The sequence below is a fragment of the Manacus candei genome, unplaced genomic scaffold, assembly GCF_025592945.1.
Source record: "Manacus candei isolate 608988 ecotype Guabito, Panama unplaced genomic scaffold, ASM2559294v1 h1tg000024l, whole genome shotgun sequence".
In the NCBI taxonomy this organism is placed as follows: domain Eukaryota; kingdom Metazoa; phylum Chordata; class Aves; order Passeriformes; family Pipridae; genus Manacus; species Manacus candei.
The window spans coordinates 1,887,844-1,906,045 of NW_026138072.1; the positions used below are offsets into that span (position 1 = coordinate 1,887,844).

Genomic DNA, 18,202 nt, shown 5'->3' on the forward strand with positions numbered 1-18,202 from the left:
CAGACTGATGTCTGGATTTCCTAAACCGTTAGGCTGACACCAGTCCTCAGGACTGCCTGGTCCATGGCCATGCTTGCACTTGGAGAATTCTTTTATTTATAAGGATAAAAAGGATATTGAAAAGCTAAATGTATATGAGCTAAGGATGATTTGTGTCAGTAGAATTTATTGATGGGGGGGCTAATAAGATGACCTTCCATAACTAACGATCCCATTCCTTCCCCATGGACAGCTCAGGTGTGTAAAACAGCTCCTGAATTACTAGCAGTTACAGTCCAATTATTTTGAGGTAAAATTATAACATTTTGAAATTGAACTGAGCTGTGTTTCAGAAGCAGCCTAAGCCTCCATGTGGCAAAGGTTCAGTACACCCAATATTTTTTCTACTGTGTCAAACAGCTTTTGGGTCACAGGTTAAAGCTTAGTGATGTCCTGATATCCAGAAACAACCTCTTTTTCTCTGTGTTTCAGTAGCACGGTTCAAGTGGAAACCCTGGAATAATCGGCATAGGTGACATTGTCAATTTTTGCAAGGTGATACTGCAACCCCTAGGAAAGCGGATAAAGGGGACAATTCACATTAAGATAAACACTTGGCTCTGACAGTGCCTGGAGTTCAACAGTGTTTTCCCAACACTGTAGCAGGGCTACTTGTGAAACTTCCTCAAATTTGCCAGCTTTGTAGGTGCTAAAATTGTACAAATGCATCCATTCCTCTTCCCACCACTCCTAAGGTGTGACTGAGTATGCTAGAGAAGCTGGTGAAATGCAAGTGAAACAAAGAGGTTTTTTGCCTGGTAAGGCTTTGCTGTGTGAACAACTTGATTGCACGTGGGGTTGATTTAAGCTTTTTCAGTGTGCTCTTGCCTCCTTACGATACTGCTATTTATTTGTAGGAGTAGCTGGAAGAAAGGTCTTTCAATCTTTGCTGTCAGGATGTAAGTCTGAATGCTGGATGAACAGCTGTGGGAAGGAATGAGTCTGCCAACAGCCAGAGATCAGCGCTGGGGTATAAACGCAAAAATGCAATCAATCCACCATAACCAAAATCCTTCAAATGTACAGGCAAAATACCAAGGTGGGTCACCCAAAGTGCCAGAGCACAGGTTGTAGTGGCCGTCAGCCAAGCTAAACAGCACACTGAAGGGCTCCAGTCTTGCAGACCAACCAGCCTACAGAGTGCAAGTGCCACATGTCTGCTACAAAGACTCTCAAGAAGTGTCACTAAATTCCAAAAGATCATGGGTCATGTGAAATGGACAATGTGGTAAGCTAGCTTGTAACTGTCACCATGTTACCTAGATAATGCCTGCACAGATGTCTGTCAGATCTAGGTGCAGTCAATCTAGCTGAGTGCCCACTTTGGAGCTCAACATCAGTGCCAGCTCTTCGTACTCGGAATGAACCTGTCATGGATCCTACTGCCTATGGCCTTGAAGGAGAACCTGAAGTTTAATTTTCCATGGTATCATCCTGCCTAACCTTGCTCTACCCTGTCCCTCAGTTTGCTCTCTGCTCTCAGTGATTGATCTACTCTGATCAAGAGCACATTTGGGGTAGAGAGGAACTGTACTCAGAAGTCTGCTTTCTGCACTGTCAGTCTCTTAGAAACAGTTTTGTTATCTAATTGGGCTAACGGAGCAAGCCAGAGCAAGCAAGAAGGATGACGGAGGATGATGAGAGGCACTACACAGGAAAGGAGTGTCCTGGTCCCAACCACTTCCCAGATATCACAGTGCTCTCCATCAGGCTCTGCCCCAGCATCTCTGGAATTGACGTCTCCCCACTCTGACAAGGCAGAGGAAGGCTATTCATGCATGAGGGTAGACCTGCATGTTGAGACACCAAAGTAATTTAAAAGATGTCTTTAAAGGAGAGACAAAACACTTCATGCTGTTGATAGGCACACCTGAGCAGAATCTTTTACTCAGGGATTGGTGTGAAAACATGTATAAGCCAGATGTTTTGAGCAGATGGCCTTCTCCTTTTTAGGTATGGATGCAATCTGGAATTTTTATAAACTTCATGAAAGGAAAATCAGGGCAACACAAAGCTATTTTTTCCTACTTAGCAACTGGAAGTAAGGTAAATTTATCAGCTTCAGTGTGGTCCCTTCTGAACAATAGTGTCCCACAAAGAGAAAATGCAAACAAGAAATACAGTACAGCAGGGCATGCTTGAAATTACCTCTGTCTTGTCTTGTGCACCTAGAAGAACAAACATTTTGGTACAAGGCAGATTCAGTCTTCATGCTGTCTCACTCCTGGGAATTAACTGAGGAAAAACTGTACAATATGATGAATTATTTATTAATAATTGGGATTTTATGGGTGTGTCTCTGTGTGTGTGTATATGGACAGCTGCAGCTCAGTGGGACTGACGAACTAGGGCAAACTGGGCAGACTGCAGTTAGAACAAAAGTGAGTACTTCACTGCCTAAGCCACCAATTTTTTTTCTCTTTCTCCCCCTTTTCATTCTTCCATATACTCTCTATATAGCATTTCCACCCATATCCATGTGCTCAAATATAAATTAAACCACCTACTCCCCCCTGCCCATCTACAGAAGAATTTGTTCCATTGCAGTGGGAAGTTGCAAAGTCTATTATATCTCTAAGATGAACCCCAAAGCAAGCATTTTATCCTCTCTCATGTAATCATCATAAGGCAGAAAATGAAATTTCCAAAACTGAAAAGCATACTGTAGAGAGCTTCAAGGAACTGCATGTCAGTTTTTACTTTGATGTATGCTATGTTCAAAAAAAAAAAAAGCTGGGAAGGGGATGGGGTAGAGAGAGGGAAAAGATGCACTGAGTGACTTGCAAGAGATTTCCTCTCTATTACTTAACTCTTTAGATAGTAGACAGAAGGAAATAATCTCTCCTTGCTGCCTGGAGTGAGAGTGAAAGTATTCCGAAGAGACATTGTAAGAACCTCATTTAGCACCATGGGTGGTTTCACATTCCCGTTTGCATCTTAATAAAGTAAACATCACCTCAAGGTTTGCAGTGAGGCTATGATAATTTTTAAAACATTGGCAGGATCAGCTGATAAATACTTTGTTTCCTGAGATGATTTAGGAAAGTAAGAGCTTTATCTCAGACTAGTGAACTTTGTCAGCTGGCCCAGAAGTAAGGAGAGAGCTGGGATTTATTGTGTGTGTTTATCCAGGCACTGAGTGTTAGTTTCTGAAATTACTACTGCTGTTTATTTCGTGGGAGAGCAGAGTTTCACTTCTAAGGGTCAAGAGCAGTTGAATGTATTAATGTCTTTTTCTCTATCCCTCTCTTCTCTATTTAGTAAGATACTTAAGCACACATTGTATTGTGCTCAAGAAGCAGAACCCTATGTTTCTCTCCTGGTGGTAATTGAATCCTCCCTACCTGCTTTCATCATTTGGTTGCATCCTCAAAGTAAGAGCTCCTTTTCTTTCACAGTTTTCCTAAACCAACTCTGTCTCTCCCAGCTCCTCTTTGCCACCTCCTATTTGCACTTAAAACTACAGTCAGTGTCATCTGTGCCTGCCATCTGCTTCCAGAATATTATGAAGCTGTAATCACAGGACATTTTGAAATTTATTCATACAAATCAAAGACGTTCAGTTGCTGTCAGGGGTGGATTTAGAGATTAGAAAGGCATAGGATTCCTGGCAAAGGCTTTCAGAACCAGCAGCTGGCCGAGAGAGGCTGCAGGAGGTTTCCCTGCCCAGTTTGGCCATCCCACCTGGCTCCTAACCTCCAACATTTCTACATTCTCAGGGCTGGCTTCAGCTGAGATGAGCTAACTGTGCCAGCAGTTTAGTGGTAAACTTGAATCTGGGTGAGGGTTAGACCAAAGTAATTTTTCACTTTTAACCCCATTTTTGCCTAGTCTAAAGAAATGTATAACACAATAGTAATTTCTGTCTTGCTCCTTTTACAAATAGTCTGTAGCTCAGTATGTTTTTTCTATTCATGTTATTTGAGGTAGGGGCTGCTTTATTACGTCCAAGAAGTCCGTATAATAGTGGCCTAATGCCTATCAAAGGCCTCTAGGCGCTACTATAATTAATAGTAGCAGTAATATCAGATGGTGAGCTATCTGTATCTTCCCCTTTGGATAGCAGATGCTAAGGGTTACTCCTACAGTACTCTCTTTATACTCTCAGCTTCTGGATTAACAAAAGAGCTTGTGATAAGATATGTTTGCATTATAAGCTGGTGTGGACTGCTTCTACTACTCTAAGAGAGGTTCTACAATGTGAAACAGTTGGTGTGAAGGATCCGCATACACAACATGCACATGTCAGGGTTGTGGGGTTTTTGCTTTGGACTCTGCTCCCCTAGGTTGATTTGGGGCAGGAGTGCATTAGATGAACTCTTGGTGTGCAACTTCTAATTTGGCTTCATCCAAGGGAAGACTGATCCATGCTCTGTGATGCAAACCAAGGTGAGGGTGATGGAGAACTGCACACTTCTTATAAAACTAAAGGGCTGATGTTTGCAGTATGCTCCACTGACATAGAAACTATTTCAAATCAGTTTAATAATTTTTACTTTTTCACAGTTCAATACATTTGAACTGTGGATTGGTGGATTAGTGTGCCTTTTCAACTGTCTCTGCTAGGTCTCCCAGTTTCTGAAAGCTCCTTCACAGTGTTCAGTGTTATTATAGATGTCCCTAGATGAAATCATCATTATGTGGGAAAGGCAAGAGAAATTAAAAAACAGCTGTTAGATATTTCTGCAAAAATGAACCTATCCCTCAATGAATTCCTGTTTTCCCCAAGACCTGTTGAGTGCTGGAGATCCAGCCTGAGAGTAATGTGCCTGTGGCCTTAGTGAGCCAAATGCACTCTACCTGTGCTGTCTGCAGCAGCAAAGCAATGCACACTGCCTGTGCTGTCTGCAGCAGCAAAGCTGTTGTAGGCTCAGCTAGTAGCTGGATGCAAGCCAAGTCAGGGTCCTGGAGGCTGTAGATACAAGCCAAAGAGTTGTGGTCAAATACTTGGCAGCTCTTAGACCACAGAAACCAAATGAATAGAGGAGTTCCATTTGGCTCCGTTGTCGCTACTGAGTTGATGCGTGGAATACAGAACTGTGACCTACTGATTTGCAATGGCAGCACAGCAGCTGGAGGACTGGAAAAGTAGGATGCTTTAATCCCAGGGGTTTTGTGGTTTGTTGTTTTTTTTTAATTTATAGGGAGATCTTCAAAACACACACAAAGGAGCTAAATGTGGCACACAGTAAAAACAGGAACAATGTTTTCAGGGGATCAGAATCAGGACGAATTGCTTCCCTACAGTTGCCTACCTATGTCTACCAGCCTACCTGGCTGGTACCACAGGACTTACTAGAATCCCCTCATAGATGGGAGGTGTGGTGAAGGCATACTTAATTTGAATTTAAAGTGCCTGACAAGGACATCTTGAGAGGGAAGTTAGTGATCCGGTGCACTGGCTTCACAAAGGATGTGACTGGTACCATGTCTGCGAAGGCTGACAGTGGTGAAGGCTGACAATGATGCAGATGAAAGGGCAGCCATGAAAAGGATCAGTGAAAGCAACAGTAATGAGAGGGAAATACCAGAGACAGGGACCATGGTATATTACCAGCATTGATGAAATCCCTGAACCTTTGTCCCACCATGGCAACTTTTCATCTTTCCTTTCAGGTTGTGTAGAGTGGCAGCAGAGATCTAGAAATGGAGAAGGAAATGGTGGTCGTGAGAAAGCAGGTAGAAAGGCACTGAGTCCTTGAGTCATGCTCCCTCATGTGGGGGGGCTGTTGGGGGTGTGCAATGGTGAGGCAGGCAGTGGTACCTACCAAAAACTCATTTCAGTGCTAGTGAGTGATTTAGATCCCAGACAAGCACAGGTTTCTTTGTAATTATTTTTCAAATAATCTCACAAAAGAACTGTATCATTTAAATGAACAGCAGATTACTTCTGGTGCAGGTCAAAGAGGTACAAGCATTTCTGCTACACCCAAAATGCACCAAAACCACTGAAACTTATTAGGACAAGTTGAAGCAACCTTCAGCTCTTTACTCCATCCCACAGCTCCTGTGTAAACATGCTGGTGTGCGTGTCTTGGGATGGAATGACAAGCCCAGTTAGCTATTATGCTGCTTTCACCACAAGAAGCAGAAAAATCCTAATAACTCAGACAAGAAGCCTCCTCATGTTAACTGTGGAGCTTGCAAGTCCTTGTTCTGGGCCATAACAAGTAGGTGTGACGAAAGGGGTTGGACCTAAAGCCCTGGTGCTGCAGCTGTATCCCTGTGCCGGCATTATCACTGCTTCGATGCAGACGTGGGATCCCCTACCTGATAGTGTATTGTGGTGGTCAGTGAGGACAGGGTTCACAGCTGGTTTGATTACAGTACAGGACACCGGAAAGGAAGTGATTTTTGGAAAGCAGAAATTCAAGGTGGGGCAAAACTATTTTCTTCTTGCCTAAACCAGCCACACATAGACTTGTCTAGATTTGAATATGGGTGGTGTATTTTTTAGAAGGTATTCAGCAAGACAATTTTAAAACAGCTTGGCTCCTAGCTAGTCAGATCTTCACACCTTTAAATTGTGTTCATTATACATGCTTAGCTACAAAATCTGTCAGGTAAAAAAGCAACAGTATATAGTGTATTAGGGTGTATTAGGCCAATATCTTGTAAACTCTGAATCTCATCCTGTTTTTCATGGCTTTGGCCCTCATTAATCTTATCTCATGCCCACCTTTGAAATTAAAATGTTTGCTGGTGTAATTATTGCTATGTAATAAGAAATACTGTAGAAATTATTTTTATGTGCAGCCTGCAACAAAACAGGTACAAATTTGTGGATCACACATAAGTCACAGAAAAATCTGTAGTTTGGTAGTAAACTCTGCAGGTTTAAAAAAAAGTTGTTTCTTCAAATCCAGCCCAGTGGGACTGAAAGCAGGATTGACTTCTGACTGCTCTGATTCAGCGCTTCCAGGACAGTCCTTAAGAGGCATATATTTGGGGGAACTCAACACCTAGTTTCTTAAGTTCTTATATCTGATTTTAAGTATGCATTAGCAAAATTAAGATGGCCCAGTCTCACAAGTGCTATGTGAAAGCTCAGAATGAAACAGCATGTGAAGTCATAAAATAGCAAATGGCAACATTAATTTGGAAGCAAATAAAAGACAGAATTTTTTTTTTTAATTTTCTTTGTTTTAAAGCCACAGAGGAGCAAATAACTTGGTTATACAAATAATGGGGTTTTTCAAGGTGCTTCTTATTAGGAGATTCTGATCGACACTTACTGTTTGTTCTCTGTATCCAAAGGATAAATATTTTGCCTTTTACAAAATAATTATTTTATAACCCGAGGACTTATACCTGCAGCTACACTTGTTTTTCAGCACACTCTTCTGACGTAAGAAGCACTCATGAATCACAATCTAAACTTCAATTTCATGTCCTTTTAGAAGCCACTGTAACAGAAGCATGGCAAGTCACTGAGGTAGTTGGCAAAGCAAAGCTTGTCAGTACACTTATATTGCAGGCATGTAACCTGTTTTCCCTTCCTCCATCTGCTGCATCATTTTAGGGTTGGGTAGACATTAGGCAAAACAATAGCTGCTATCATCTCAGAAATATGTATAATTCCCCTTTAGCTTGCAGCCTTTTCTATCCCATACTATTGTATCAAGATTTTGACATCACACATTTAAGTGCATTACTGAATCTGAGGAAAAGGGACTTAAAACATAGCGAGAGCCATGGTTTTGCCAGGAACATTAGTAGACCATGAGAAGACCATAAACAGATGGTCCATTAAATGCATGTCCTTTATGAGGGTGGGGAATATAATTCACACACTAAAACCCATGGCCTTGGGCCACCCTCACAGCCGGGACACCTGCACAGTAGAAGAGCGCTGCACATTTTCCAAGGTCGGATATGGAGGGTTTCTCAAACAGAGTCTGCAAACACTCAGCCTGGAGAACTGTGCAAGACTGAGCTCCCCTTCTCCTCTGTAGATAGAGCAAAGCAGTGGAGCGGGGTGTTGAAGTGCCAGTGGGGCCAGGCTTGGTTCAGTGGAGGCTGCAGGGAACAGCAGACCTTCATGGAAGTTGTACTGCACCAGGTTAGTGAAGCATTGCTCAAGTTACCCGAGGTTACTGCCTCTGTGCTCTGGGTGTAAGGCACAACCAGAAAATGTTTCAGTGCAAGAGGTGTCTAATGCCCATGTGCATTTCTTCTGGGAAATAATCCTCTGAGATCACTGTGGATTTTAAGTGTCACTACCATCCTTTTCTCCCTAGTGCCAGCCCCCAAATCTCACTGTGCCCAGGTGATGCACTCAATGTAGCTATTTGATGATAGAGAAAAGATGGATAGTCAAAGTGAAAACACTCCAATAATGGGGATGGGAGATGAGAGAGTAAGTGGCAACAGCAGAGAAAGTTTAAGGCTTTTTCTGAGCCAGAGAGTTTCCCTTTTTAGAAGTAAAATCAGGACATGGAACAAACAAGGGCAAATTGAAAGAGAAAGTATCCCCGTGTGTCTTGTTTTTTGTTTTCTCTTAGGCTCAGACTTGTACTATATTGGAGCCAAAACTCCTATTGCAGGCATCTGTTTTGAGACTGTAGGATTATTTGTTTGGTTGGTTTGGTTTTTTTAGTCTCATTTTTCTCCCTTTTATTTTTGTTTCTTTCTCCCCTCTAACTTTATTTTAGTAATATTTTCTCAGCTTTTGTCAGCTCTGTTCCTCTTTTATCTTTTCCTCTCCTGTCTCTGCAGGCATCTTCAGCTGCACTTGTCTGCTCAGTGCACTATCTTGCAGAGTTAGTAGATCCTTCAGATGACCAGTGCTCAAGCTTTAGAAAGATCTATTCTTTCTTTTTGTTTTCTCTCTTTTCTTTTCCCCCACAGCTTTTTACTATCTGCAAAACTAACTGGGGAGTGGGAGAAAGGCTCTCCTTCCTTCCAAGGACACAGTGCCACCTTACTTGGAAGTGGTTTTCCCTGACTTCTGCAGCAAATGGAATAATTTCCCCTCCCAGCTAAGATGAATCTCTGTCTCCCAGTGAATGAGACATCTGTATGAGGGTTATTGGCAACCAGACTTATCATTCCCTCTCTCAAATAATGGGTTTAATTTTCATGTTCATTAAGGTTGCTCAACACCTGGGAAAGTGCTGCTTTTAGGACTCTCTAGTCTCCCTGGCTGGTGTGAAAGGGGTTTTGGCACAAGTGAGAAGTAAGACCAATATGGTCATTACCTTCTGTTCGAAATGACTTGTTACTTGCTTTCTTTGTGATACTGGTGCTATCAGTGATATTAGAGAAGGAAGTTCTTGCCGCTAGAAACAATGTACAGTGACTTGGAGGATTTCAAATTTACTCACAGTTTTGCCTATTAGGTAGTGCATAATGCCCATTAGGTAATACAGCTTGAGCCCAGTTTTAGTCTCCAAAACATAAAAAAAAAAAAATCTTTGTTTTTTAAAGATGTTGAGGGATTCATCCACTTTAGGATTAATTTTTATTTGTAGAGTACAGATGGCCCAACTATACCATCTTCACACGGAATTAACCCAAATACCTCAACTGCAAGAATTAGTTTTGCACGTGCACTCATTTTCTTCTCCTTGGATTCATTCATTTGTAGGATGTTTATGAGAAGAACTTTTGCATGGCCTGAGCTTTGTCTGATGTAGAGATGGATAAAGCCCAGTTATCACTAAGCACTACAGACAAGATATGATTCTATATGCGTAGTTTGTGTGGAGCACAATTTTGCTTTAAAAACAATGGTTACTTTATTTTTTGGTGTTGTCCCCTGAAGAATAATTAGAGAGAAAACCTCTGTATTTCTTCTTTAATTTATAAAACATTAATCTTAATCTGTGCTCAAAAATAAGTAGGTCTTTTGAGTTTCAAAAAGATGACATTTTATGATCCTTCCATTGTTCCTTTTTCAGTCAAAACTTTCCTTTTAAATGACTTACACATAAGTCATTTGCACAACACTGGCACTTCTTGACCTCATACTTTCATAATAACTGTTGTAATTCACTTCAGTCATTTTCTTTTTCGGTGGGATGACATATACCTCCATTAGAGGTCCTTTTAAGTCACTTCTTTTTTGAAGGAAATAAACCCAGATGTCAAGTCCAAGTAGGTTTTCTCTGTTTTAAAGTCTCCCTGCAAAAGTATCTGATACATCACCCTAAGGAGCGTGAGTTTGCATATATGTGTGACTATATCTTCTCAAGGTCACAATTTTCAGTGACCGGGGCACAGCACTGCACAATGACAAAAATTGCCAACCTTTGTTCTGGTAAGCCACCAGGTCTCAAATGTGTTCCACTTGCAACCAGTTCTGTCTTCGTAGAGGGTCTTCTGGAGTTTGCAATGCACTGTAGTAGATACAGAAATGCTTTAGTAGTTTAATTATGCACTCCATAAATCTCATAACAATGGGGTATTATATTTAATTTTATATTGTCCTTATTTTTAATAAGATGCAGAGTATTAACTTCAGATGTCAGAATTCAGGTAGTACATACCTTTCTATTGTTTCTTCAGGCTATCAGCAAATTTCGAAAGACATTGTGATTCAGGTACTGTTCACCTTTTCATTTTCACCTCAGAAACCGTGAGCATTGGAGATGTTAGTAAGGACAAGACAGACTTTGAAGCAATTCTGCAGAAGTGGGTAAATCTGACAGGAGTTTCCGCAGTGGTAGTGAATTTTCAGGTATTTGTTACACACACGCCCACACACACACTCACTCTCTATCTCTCCCTCTGTGTATGTCTGTGTACATATATATATATATATATATATATGTATGTGTTGTAAGAGGTCCTGGATTCATTTAAAAGTATGGTATGACATAATGTTTCCACCCTTTATCCCTTTGTTGTGATGTCTTAGAATTTAGGCATCCATTGAAACATTAATACACATTTTGCACTAGGCGATAAAAGCAATATTTTACCCCCTTCAATCTTGGTCTTTTAATTTTTTTTCTAATTCTTTCTACACTGTTGTTCCTTTGGCTTCTACTTTCAAGTTCAATCTTTTAATTTTCCCTATGTAATGAAATTCCAATTACCAACTGTTTTCCATTTGCCGGTGTGGCTACCTCATAATTCTTCTCCTTTTCTTTCTCCCGTGATCATCCCTCTCTTTTTCCATCCTGCCATTCTGTATGTAAAAGTAAAGATCCCTCCTTTGCCGCTCCAAAACTTTCAGGGAGTGAGAGTTTTGCCTGCTACTTCACCTTTGGCTACAATGGTGAAAGCTCTTCCATTGATTCAAATGATAAAAAAAGTAATACATTTAGTATACAACTCAATTTAAGTGCAATATTTTCCTCAACAAGGCAGAAGAAATGTGTTGGGAGAAGAAAGAGGAGAGAGGATGACTGTCTTCCTGCACTTCTTTATTACAAATTTTCACATGTATACAAACCAATTGCCATTTATAGCTTGCATGTGAGAACAAAAATTAGGCACATACTAAAACTTGAAAATAGATTCTTTTTGATATTAAATTACTCTTGTCATTTTAATGTTTTCTGACTAGAACTGCATACGTGTGCTCTTACCAACACCATACACTGGCTGTGGGGAAAGCTTTTTCTTTTTACGACTTCTTACAGGTAAGAAGTATACTTCATCCATAATTTTGTAAAAGTGGAATCAATGTGGTAAGTATTGAAATGGGGTCCTGTGTTTCCATTTTTCCCCAGATCCCCAGAAAAAATACAAGCTGTAAATGACATAGTGTGTTCTGTTTAGAAAGATAAAACTAGTTCTCCCCTTCTAATTCTGGCTTTTGGCAGTTCACACAAGCTGAGTCTTTCACTGCAAGTACCAAAGTTAGGCTATGTGTCCACTGCATTTCTCCACTTACTAGGCAACTCCAGTTTTCACTTAGAAGCAGCATTAGTATCATAAAGCTGATTACATTTGGAACAAAACTTTTGTATTGATACCATAACTGATGTAAAGGCCATTTTCTATCACGTAATGAATTACTTCAGAAACTGACAGGTTTTAACACAGTTGGCCATTAGCTGCCAAGAAATAACTGACCCAAAGCTTATTGTTTACTAGCTGTAAGTGTCCAACCAGGCAGCCAAGAATGAAATAATGTAATTCCCTTTTCTGTACCTTGAAAAGTTAGCAGCTGAGTCGCCTATTGCCATGGATACAGCAGCCTGCTTGCAGACTGCATGGGGAACATCCTGAGGCACTGGCCATGAGATGAATGGTCCCACCATTCACTGCCAGCCACATCTCACTTGTTTGGGAGGCAGTGAGCACTGGAAATGTGCTTTTCGCTCCTGTTTTCAATGGTTTTGCTCCTCCAGATGCAAATGGTCCTTTTAAAGGACCAGAAGGAAAGTCCTCGCACTTTTCTTGACCCTGGGTGAAATGGTCCTCATTTGAAACACATTTGGGGTATAAGTGTAGAAAAAATTCCAAACATGTTCCACAACAAGAAATGTCACTATTAAATTCAGGCAGAATCTAGATCTCATAGGGAACAACAGGGAATCCTTGAAATCAGCTGTTGTTATATCAGGTTTAGGTTTTTATATTTCCTGCTTTTAAAGTAGGCTTTGTTGAGATAACTTGCAAGACTTCAGGATACGTTCCCCTTGAAACTGTACAGTTAAGTTGCTCTTTGTCCTGTTTCATATGATTTCTGGATAACAGAACACACTATTTCAATATTTTTACCTAAACAAGAGGGCTCTTTAAGGGAGAGGCTGAAGAAAAAGGAGTAAAAGAAAGTTGGAGAGGGATTTCTTTTGAGGGCATGTAGTGGTAGGACAAAGGGCAATGGTTTTAAAATGGAAGAGGATAGATGTAGATTAGATATTAGGAAGAAATTCTTTACTGTGAGGTTGGTGAGGCACTGGAACAGGTTACTCAGAGATGTTGTGGATGCCCCATCCCTGGAAGTGTTCAAGACCACACTGGATGGGGCCCTGAGCAATCTGGTCTGGTGGAAGGTGCCCACAGCAGTGGCATTGAAACTAGATGATCTTTAGGATTCCTTCCAACCAAAACCATTCTGTGATTTTATGAAATGAGGCTACCAGTCCTGGGATGTGCACAGGGCTTGTCTGGTACACAGTGCTGACAGCTTGGATGTAGGTAGGGGCCAGAATTGGACACAGGTGAGGCTGAAATATTTCATACATTTTCTGCACATAACAGCTAAGCAGAAAGTAAGAGCTTATTTAAGGAGTTCAAGCAGCCTACAACTGAAGCTTGCCATAAAATCAAACACCACTGCATCACCAAAGTGTGTGCCCATTACACAAAGTCAGGGTTTTCATTAACAGCCCTATCGGCAAAGCCTCAATGGTAAACATTTGAAAAATGGATCATGTTCAAATGTGGAGAATTTTATGATTATACAGACTTCTGATTCAATAAGTTATATTAAATTTTTCTGATATTCTTTTTTTTTTCCTGAGAAATAACACAGATATTAGTTGTGCTTGAACATAGCTAAAGCAAAAAAAAAAAAAAAACCAAAGAAACTTTGATTTCTCCTTAAAGCTTATAAAATTTCTAACATTTTCACCAGGTCAGAGACACTACATGCAAATACCTGTTCTGTCATTCAGTCAGTGAGGCAAAATCTGAAATCAGTCTCTTCTCTGGAATAATTGTTCAGCAAACAAGGATGCCTGTAATCCATTTTTATTAGTAGTATGCCCGTTAAGACTCAGGTACTGTATTTTACTTCTTATAATGAGCACGGTTTTACAATGGATGTGTGGTGTTTGCAGTACATAACACCACTGACAGCTGCAGAATTCCTATCACATGCAGCAGAGTTGGTTTAAATAGAAGTACATTTCTCTGGGTGGTAAGAGAATATATAGAGAGAAATTTGCAATGTGTGCCTACTTTACTGTATATGCACAAACCTTATTTTCCCTGCTAATTCAGGGCATGGACATGTTTATTTGTCCACAAAGCTATCTTACTGCTGTTGTATTGCATCTCAGTTAGGTAAAGAAAGATTGTTATCTGTAAGGTCTACTGTGCAGATTGTTCTTGTGTGTCTCTAGTACCAATAATTTTGTGATATAATTCCTAATATCTTCATATGATTTGGGATGAAGACCCTAGATTATGCACTTCAGCCCCTCATTCTTTTACACTACAGGGACGGGAGATTTTAATTTCTGTAAGAGGACTGACTTGGCTGATTCCTGTATGCATGATTTTCTTTGGTGCTAGCTATATCCTGAGAAGAGCAAAGAGGAACAGAGAGGCCATTAAAATAAATCTCTCCACCTTCTGACTAGTTTGCATTCTAGTTTTTGTGCATTGGTTGAAACTATTTTCCTGTTTCATAAAAAGATTAATTCCTAATTGCCACTGTCCTCATGAGGATGTTTTAGCAGCTGACTAAGAACAGTCTTAACAATTTTTAAATGAAGCTTTTAAGTTGCAGACCTGCCATCACCCACGAGTCATCCTCCTCACTGTATTTGGGAGAATGCATGATCTGGTTTGATCCAGGCTGTACAGCACTGGTGCCTGTTTATCTTGGATGAAACAGCAGCAGGTGTTTGTGCACGAGGACAGCCCAGGGAGGGAAGCACAGAGGTTGCTTCTGGGACTTTTGCAGGACAGGCCTCCTCACACTTTGATTGCTGCTCAAGTGGTGTTCAACAGCTTCCTCCACTAGCAGATTGCAGACTGAGGTGGCATGCAGGTTCTGCCACCTTTCTCGTCAAAGATGCAGTCCTCTGAGAGCAGAAGGCACCGTATATAGTCCACTGGTGGATGGATCAGTGGAAAGAGCTGTGCCTCTGAGGGTTTTCAGATGGAATTTTTTTTTACATGCACAAAATTGCAGATGGAAAAGCAAAATGAGGGGGATAAGCAAAATTTCATTTCAGCCACCCAAAGGGTGAGAGTGGTAAATCTCAAGATGAAGGGATTGATTTTTTCATTCTTTGTTCCATGGTTTTCTATCATGGGAGAAGGTTTGCTCCCTCTTAGTCCCCAAGGCTCGTTCTTGCATCTGTTCCAATGAAATCTACAGAGGAAGCTCTCAGGTCCCATGTGCAAATATCTAATGGCCTTCCTAAATACAGGAAGGCATGAAGATGAAGCATGAGGCCAGTGTTTGTGTCAGAGATTTCCTCCCCAAACTTTGGTGCTGGGTTTCATGTCACATTGCCATATTTCTCCATAGCATCTCTATATATCCATCTTCAGAAGTGGACCTCTTGCTCTAACAGCAAGCTGCATGAAACCTGATGCATATTTTGAACTTTATGAATTTGAGCTTAAGACATGTGAAACTCCATTATTGTGAAATTGTTAAAGACAAAAACGTCCAAAAACCAACCAACCACGGAATGATCACAAGATATTGTTCTCTCACTGTAGGGAAATCTGTTTAATCTCCCATAGCAGTCTATTCACTAACTAAACACACTGGTCCAGTCACTGTGAAGAAGCAGACTGTGCATAGCCAGAAATAGCAGTGGGAAAGAATGCACATCAGGGAGCACATTCCTCTCCCTATCCTGGAGATACTGAAGAAACAGGAGGGGAAATCTTCAAATTGGAACCAAGCCACCCACAGCAAAACTTTCATCAGAAGAGGGCTAGAAGAGGGCTATTAGTAATGTCCAGTACGAAAGCCCAGCATCTAATCTACACCAGGCTTTTGTTATGATTCACTCACAAAAAAGATATTTAGCAGGACTACATCAAGGACACATTGAAGAAACAGTAAACTTAGCATCTCCTACAGAAAGGGCTCAATTTTTAAAGTATTAGTCTTGGCTCCTGACAGTAGGCACAGTGCAGACCCCAAAAAACCATTCAGACACCATCTGCCCTGTGGAGCGTGCAGCCTGTCTTTGCTATCACTCAGAGACAGGAGGAGAGACACCCTGTCCTACAATCAAGGTTTTGGTCACAGGGACCATCTAAGGCAGTATTGTTATAAATGGGGAAAGAAGAGTGCATAAAGCATTATGAAGTTTATCCAACAAAAGGCTCTTTTCCCTAGCAGCAATCACTGCTGGTCCTTCCTCTCTCGTTTGTGTCTCAATTTCCTCCCCTACCGCAGAACGGCCCTCCTCCCCCCCGCCGAAACCCATTCAGGACTCAGACAGCAGAAGCAAAACAAGGTGAGATTTCCCTCGTTTACCCCCTCCCCCCCGCCAGAATGATTTTATCACATAATAGCCAATCTAAACAGTGTTCAGTGCAGTGCAAATCATACTTTGCATGCAAATGGAAAGACGGGGTTACCACAGGAATGAAGTCTGTTGAGGTACATGGTGAGGAGAAGCTGGCTTCTCTCTTCTGAACAGACACAAGTGGTGCAGAAGGAGTTTCACATGTTCATGGAGAGCAGGAGGAGTCTCTCTCCTGTTTTTGTCAAACACTTAGCTTTGACTTTACTGCCATGAAGCAGACATATTTCAGATGCAGGAAGCCAACAGGAAGCTAACAACAGGGAGATTTGTCCTCTACCCAGGCAGTCAAGTGGTTCAGACCAGCCTTACACCTTTTATATGAAAGCAGAATTATCTGCATACTCTCCAGCTGGCATTGGGTCCCTATTTACCACCATTCCTCAGCTTCACTGAAACAATAAATGACTCCTTGCTCATACAAAGACCAAGGTTTTATAGGCAGACAGATTTAGATTGCTACCTGCTGCAATGCCTTGGCCCTTTGGATTCAGACTGCTGAACACATTCAACAGCTTATTTCCATGGATTTTATATTGTGCCCTAAAGTCACATCATAATCATGTAGCTTGCACTGCTGGTGCTTTCATGTTGCTATGCTGCAGGCAAGAGCATCCAAGTGCATTAATATACTACACAGCACCAACCACATTTCCCAGCAGTGTGCAGCTGATATGGGTGTTGGAGGTATTCTGTCCGGACACCTCTCCCATCACAGCATTCTGCCAAAACAGTTCATTTTTTAACTGGCAGCCACCCCTAATAAATAACTGGGTGCAGCCTTATAAAAGACTTTTATCATATGCTCCTCTCCCTGTGTTTGAAATCCCCTATCTCATTTTTATCACTAACTGCTAATAACCCTTCACTGATTCTTGAAGTTGATGGTATGCACCAAACACGCTTGTCTAGCTGTGTTTGTGAAACACAGGGATAGCAAATTGATAAAATATTGTCCCCTTCTTGACTATCCATTCTTTGTGCACCCTTATCTAAGTGGCTTCAACACTTCATCCCTTCTGTTTCTCCTGCTGCTCCATGTCAATATTGTCTGTTTATTCTGCAGGGAACATACAGGCTTTATTTGCACAACAGGAGTACAACAAGGTCCCAGATTTGGCTGAGGCTTTTGGTGGTCAGAGTTCCTCCTGCAGATGAGACTTGAATTTTAGCGTTATTCTGGACTCAGGCTGAAAGATGCACACATTCATTCAGACCAGGATTAAAAGGCAACAAACAGCAAAGTGATAGCTACTTCTGCCTTTTGGCATGTAAGCCAAGGAATTAGCAGGCTGTAACCACAGAGGCATACAGAGCCTGGAACAGACTGGCAGGCACTGACGTCTGTGTCAGCTGAAAAAGAAAGCAACAACAAAAAAAATGTAGAACACAGAACAGTAGTACTTCAGAAAGTTTCCCGTTGAAAACAAAGAAATCTCAGCTAGGAGAAGGACTAGTTTTAAAGTGCTCGGCATGGCCAGTCAGGCCCAAGTTTTCAGTTAAGCTCAGCTCCCATGGAGGCAGCTAAACAAGAGCCAGATTTTAAAAATCAGTCAGTAAACAGCTGTTTCCACTGCAAAAATTCTGTCCCAGTTTTCAAACAGAGCGCAGCACCACCCACATAGTGTGTCATTTCAAAATCTTGCCCTAAGTGACTTCAAACCTGGGTTCATTGCTTCATTGGCTGCCTGTCAGATTCAAGTCACCTCCCTTTCTGTCTTCTTCCACCCTTTCTGAGCCCTGATGTTGTCTGATTAATCTGAGCTATCAAATAGCTGTTCTGGTTATTGTATAGAGAGGGAATATCAAGAAATGTACCACACAGTCTGTGTCACTATGAGCTTTACAATTCCACCAATTTACCATGTGCTTTTGAGCTGCAAGAGCCAGCATTATACTTTGACCTGCCAATCATGCTGACTCATGTCAAATTCTGTCATCTTCCAAATGTCTGAGTTTGGAGGTCTCAACCTATTTTC

The 18,202-nt window shown here is 41.3% G+C and overlaps 1 long non-coding RNA gene across 1 annotated transcript; it reads left to right on the top strand.

Annotated features, from left to right (window-relative positions):
* Nucleotides 1-5,086: 5,086 nt before the first annotated feature.
* On the top strand, nt 5,087-11,631 carry LOC127471509 (uncharacterized). Its single transcript, XR_007904678.1, has 5 exons — nt 5,087-5,127; nt 5,656-5,718; nt 7,995-8,121; nt 10,632-10,678; nt 11,555-11,631. It is a non-coding gene; the product is annotated as an uncharacterized LOC127471509 (long non-coding RNA).
* Nucleotides 11,632-18,202: the final 6,571 nt, after the last annotated feature.